The sequence below is a fragment of the Mastigoproctus giganteus genome, chromosome 8, assembly GCF_048544385.1.
Source record: "Mastigoproctus giganteus isolate SK-2022 chromosome 8, ASM4854438v1, whole genome shotgun sequence".
Taxonomy (NCBI): Eukaryota; Metazoa; Arthropoda; class Arachnida; order Uropygi; family Thelyphonidae; genus Mastigoproctus; species Mastigoproctus giganteus.
This window is the reverse complement of record NC_143582.1, coordinates 135,391,137-135,397,136: the sequence shown is the minus strand read 5'-3', so window position 1 is coordinate 135,397,136 and position 6,000 is coordinate 135,391,137. Positions and strand designations below refer to the sequence as shown.

The 6,000-nt window shown below is 35.8% G+C and overlaps 1 long non-coding RNA gene across 1 annotated transcript in view; it reads left to right on the top strand.

The window, feature by feature from the left end:
* Nucleotides 1-268: 268 nt before the first annotated feature.
* Nucleotides 269-6,000, top strand: part of LOC150081836 (uncharacterized) — a 146,789-nt gene continuing 141,057 nt past the window's right edge. The window contains exon 1 of the long non-coding RNA XR_016547256.1: nucleotides 269-381. This is a non-coding gene — a long non-coding RNA (uncharacterized LOC150081836). The remainder of the gene's footprint in view (nucleotides 382-6,000) is intronic.

Below are 6,000 nucleotides of genomic sequence, written 5' to 3'. Positions count from 1 at the left end.
CTAATCATTTAAAAATTACTCTTTCCCATCCCCACCCAAAAAAAATTTCAGATTTCTAAAGAAAAGGCTACAAAAGCAGACATTCTATGAAATAGTAAAGGTAAACTATACAATGTCATTTTTATAAAATAGTTTCAGAGTAATTTCTGCAACTATACATTGTCTGTTTTCTCTTTCAGAGTTCTGACTTACTTTTCAGATCTTAGAAGGACCAGTAACATATGGTTCTTCATAATGCATCTAATAAAACCGAAAGTAAAATCGATCCTTTGCTTAAAATTAAGCAACTGGAAAGAGATATAATTTTCGTAAGAAAAAATCATGATATAATTTTCCACTCTTTAAAGAAGGAAGCTGAAAGTCTCAGGAAAAGTAATCACGGTTTGTGCTGATTTTTGTATATTACTTTAATGAATGCATTTCTTATCAAGAGTAATTCTTAGAATTGTAAAATTAATGTGATATCTGTTTCGTGATAAGAAACAGAGTTATGGCCAATCACATGATGGAGTCATAGGTGTTATGTTTTTAAGAGTAATATAATGTTTTAACTTTTTTGAAAACTTATTGTTTATTCTAACTGAATCGTACCTAGTAGTAATTTCTGTGTCAGTTTAATAAAGATTAACTTTTTGATTTATACAAAGTGTTCAAAATTTGCGCAACCCAAAATGAAAGTGCTAAGTTCTCATTAAACTACTGTTCTTTTTAAATCACTGTTCTCTGTTCGTAGGTATACAATGTCTCCACCAATGTGGTTTTGTAAGAATTCATTATGGTTACAGAAATTCTGAAAAAACCACATCGATAATGACATTGTATACCTAGAACGCAGAACAGTGGTTTTTAGTATAGTTGTAGAAGGACGTTACGTGGTTGTTTTCAGTGGAATCTAGATTTCTCTAATGACCACTCTTATACCATGTGAATATTAAGATAGTTTATTTCGCTATTAACTAAATCACTATACATTAAGGTAACTTTTCGGAACCATGCCGGAACTCATCCTCAGACCATACATAGGGCATGTGCATGGTTTGAGGTTCCAGTGGTTTTTAAGTTAGAGTGTGGTGGTTAGATTCACTCAACCTCGTCCATCCTGGTTATTCAGTCAATATATCATGAAGCCGTCATGATGTTTATGCTCCATTCCTGTTATACCCGTAGCCATAACTAAAAGAGGCTGTCGTGTGTAGCACAGTTGGTAAGATCGTCGTTCTCCCTACACAGGGTGGAAAAGACCTGAGATCGAATCCCGTCGATGACGGGAGGAATTTTTATGGGTTTACTTTACAACGTAGCTGAGTTAGTCGGTCTCAGGTGAGGGTTTTCCCCCCAGAAAACTCGGGTTTATCGTCCAGCAAACCGACTTCGGAACATGCAATTTACAGACAATATACACGGATCAATATGGCCTTATGTCTTAAGTCTGACAAAGGTTGGCGTGCCATTGCCTGCCAACCTTTGTCATACCTTATGTCAAAGGTTGGCAGGCAGTGGCGCGTTATCCTATAGGCAAAAAAGACATCTGCCTAGGGCCCCGGTCAGAAGCGGACCCAAAATCACTGTTTCAAAATCTCATTGCTGTTTTTCACTAATATTTTTAAGTGATTTTTATCGGAAACTGACCTTTCTACCTGCCGAAGTCAATGAACTCTACTTGAAGATTAATTTGAAAATTAAGTTTATTTTTCAAAAATGGCTTTACCAATTTTGATGGAATTTTATATTTAGCTCTTATGTCATATAATTTGTTTGTTCTGTTTTCACAATAAAATGAATTTGAAAATGTTCTTTATTAGTTTTTGTTTAGATGGTCCCCCAAATTCCATTTTGTCTTGGGCCCCCATGAAAGTATAGATAGGGCCCCAAATTCCATTTTGCCTTGGGCCCAATGAAGGTATCACGCGCCACTGTTGGCAGGGTGAGCAATGACAGTATAATCAAACTATGTTGCTACCTAACTTAATTACTGTCAGATGGGCCTGATAAATGGCAGTTTAATTTCAACACTGCTGTAATTCCAGATGATTAGTAATAGTATTCGCCATATAGTGCAAGAAACTCACAGGCTTTTACTGCTGCACTGGCAAAAAAAAAAAAAAGAAAAAAGAAAAAAATAAAAAATAATATAAAAAGCAAGTTTTTCAAAAATATACCTTACATTTCAATTATCGTACACTAAAAAGTAGAAAATATTTTTTTTTCTTTTCACACACATTCGCTATTGGGTGTAAATATTAAATGATAGACAATTAGTAAATAAATTCCGATAAAATATAAGGTCTGGTCCTTACCCTTTATTCCTATAAAATATAAGGTGTGGTCTTTACCCCGGGTTCAAATCCCGTCGATGACACGAGGAACTGTAATGGGTTTTTTTTCACACTGCGTCTGGTTAGTCGATCTCAGGCGTAGATAGCATGGTTTTTTTCCCCAAAAACGGATTTTTCGTCCAGAAAAACAGGCAAATCGACCAGAGAACTCACGCAATATACAGACACAATACGCATGGATAGTTGAATTAACATTCTGGGTGACCCTAATAAATAGTTACGTCTCTGGTAAGTCCTACGCGCCTGGTGAACTTGTATCCTAAGAACAGGCAAGTCCAAAGACCACCAAGAGCAAATCTTCACATTAACACACTTCTTTCTGGCTGATTTATACGACGCTGTTATCAGGGTTTTCTGAACATAAGATGCAGCAGCAGATATGGTATCAAGGCGAGAAAAAACAGAAGCAGAAAATCAATTTCTATGGAGCATTTAAAAATCTACCAGTCAATATTATTTAATGAAAGTCATGTGAATTCGGGCATTATACTTTCATTCGACAGTGAAGAGATAGACCGAGGAGATGACACAGTAAAATAGATAGCTCATGTCCAAGATGGCTGTTAAACCTCCTTGACGAAAAAAAAAAAAAAAAACCAAACTATTATTTTTAGGCCACCCGAGTAGATCCGGTTGGGGTTCTAGCCGAGTACGGCTCTATGAATTTTGGCGTCAATTTTCGTGCGTGCTGCCGCCTCGGTCGTTTGTTTTGCCATTTCGGTTTTGACGTGCTCCGGTGAGGCGAGCCAAGGTTTAGGTTTGGCTGTTGCGCCGAGGCTTAGTTGCGGAAAAATATATTTTAGTTCTTATTTCGCCAGCTAGATGGCGCCACTTATTTTCGACATTAAATTAAAATTTTTTTTTTACTTTACCCAGGCTCAAACCCAAGTCATTGCTACTGATGGTCCAGTGCTTATCCCCACGGCTACCCTTTCAGTTATAAGAATGTGTGTAAACGTATCTGTTATAGTTAAGAGTGGTGTGAGTGTGACATAGGAAGTTGTATTTCGCCTTGTTCTGATTGGACGGGGATACGAACCGATGTTCTGATTGGTCTGGGGGGTATAAACCGACTACGTCTGTGACTTTGCCTGTGATTTCTGGCCGGTTGATGCCGTAGAAGTCGTCTGTTTTTACCGCGTTGGTTTTCAAGCTACCGTGTTCGCAATGAATTGTGGGTTCGTGCACGCACACACACACACACACACACACACACGCAAGCACGGAGATTGCCACGACATCGTAACTACCAAGAAACTGTGTCGCCATCTAGCGTGTCATTCTGAAAGCTGAAATTAATGATTTTTATTTAAGATGTTTAAATATATATATTTTTTTCTCACATACTTCTTGAACGGAGATTGCCACGACATCGTAACTACCAAGAAACTGTGGCGCCCTCTATTGAAGCATTCTGAAAGTTGAAATTAATGATTTTATTTAAGATGTTTAAATATATATATTTTTTTTTCCCACATACTTGGGGACCACAACAGTTTGTGCACGGAGATTGCCATGACAATGGAAGACATAGAAAACGGTGTCGCCATCTCTGGAAGCATTCTGAAAGCTGAAATTAAAGATTTTATTTAAGATGTTTAAATATATATATATTTTTTTCCCACATACTTGGGGACCACAACAGTTTGTGCACGGAGATTGCCATGACAATGGAAGACCTAGAAAACTGTGGCTCCATCTAGTGAATAATTCTGAAAGCTGAACTTAAGCTGCTTTTGATATTTACCAAAAAAAAAAAAAAAAACACGGAGACAACCAAGAAATTTTGGCTCCATACATACTTCTTGAACGGAGATTGCCACGACATCGTAACTACCAAGAAACTGTGGCGGCATCTATTGAAGCATTCTGAAAGCTGAAAATTAAAGATTTTATTTAAGGATATATATTTTTTTTTTCTCACATACGGGTACTTGGGGGGGCCACAAAACTTCGAGCATGGAGATTGCACCGACATCGGAAGACCCAGAAACTGAGTCGCCATCTACCGAGTTATTCTGAAAGCTGAAAATTAAAGATTTTATTTTATGTAAGGTGTTTAAATGTATTTTTTCCTAGATAGCCATGACTTTGACGTTTTTTATAAATATATTTCCGTAGCTTTGCAATATGTGTCGCCCTCTATCGAGTCGTTCTGAAAGGTGAAAATTAAAGATTTTATTTAAGACGGTGTTGTCATCTGTTGAGTCATTCTGAAAGGTGAAATTAAAGATTTTATTTAAGTTGCTTTGATGCTTAGTTTTTTTTTCCCAACACATGCAACCAAGAAACTGTGGCTCCATCTAGTGAATAATTCTGAAAGCTGAAAAATCTGAAATTAAGGAATTTATTTCATTTTATGTCCTTTTTTTATGGTTAAATTTATATGTATATATTTTTTACCCATAACTATTTGTGATGGTTCCTCTGGAATTTGTATTCTACTGTTTACCATCTATGGGAAAAAAAAAACTTAAGTTGCTTTTGATATTTACCAAAAAAAAAAAGAAACTTTGGCTCCATCTAGTGAATAATTCTGAAAGCTGAAAAATCTGAAATTAAGGAATTTATTTCATTTTATATCCTTTTTATGGTTAAATTTATATGTATATATTTTTACCCATAATTATTTATGATGTTTCCGTTTTTTTCTCTGCAAGTTGAATTTGTATTCTGATGTGTAGAGTCTTTCTAAACAGGAAAAAAAAAACCTGAAAAGTAAAATGTGTTTATATTTATTTACCGTCTTTGTGAAGCACTGGCGCCATCTTCTGTTTCTGTCTGCAAGTTTGATTTTTTTTAATATATATATTTGAAATCATTTTCTTTCCTAAAAGGTTATTGATTAATGGAAACTTATTTTCTACTTTCTAAGAAAAAAAGACAGACAATATTTTTTCAAATAGATATGTTTTATTGATAAATAATAAAAAATAAAAATTACAACTTAGTGGGGTCATCGTTAGTTTTACCCCATCTTTAAGTATTAGCATCCAAAGCATCCATATAAGATGCAAAGAAACATGGGTCGCGCCACAAGTGTTCCTGGTTTTCGTAGAAGTCCGTCTGGAAAAAAAAAAGAAATGTTAGAAGATTACAACGATCCGCGCGTCGTTGGGAGTTTTAGTGGTATTAATGCATTACAAAAGCATACAAAATTACCCCGGCGTATCGTGAAAGAGTATTTGTCATCTCAGCCTGCTTATGTCAGACACAAACCTCAAAGAGTTAATTTTCCTAGAAACCAAATAATAGTTCCTGGACTACACCATACGTTTCAGTGTGACTTAGCAGAGGTTTCCAATCTGTCTGATGCTAATGGCGGAGTGCGTTATTTACTCGTCTGTATAGACGCTTTTTCTAGATACGCCTGGGTGAGAACACTTAGAAATAAAACATCGAAGCAGATGGTAAAAGCATTCAAATCAATTTTCAAGCAAGAAACGCCATTCAGTCTTAACAGCGACAGAGGCAGAGAGTTTATAAACAAAGATGTGAAGGCCCTATTTAAATCTCTCAACATTCATTTTTATACTACTAGATCGGAGAAAAAGGCTGCAATCGCTGAACGTTTTATTCGAACTCTAAAAGAAAAAATATTTAAATGGATAACTTATTCTGAGAGTAAGAAATATGTGCATGTTCTTCCTGACATTGTAGCTAC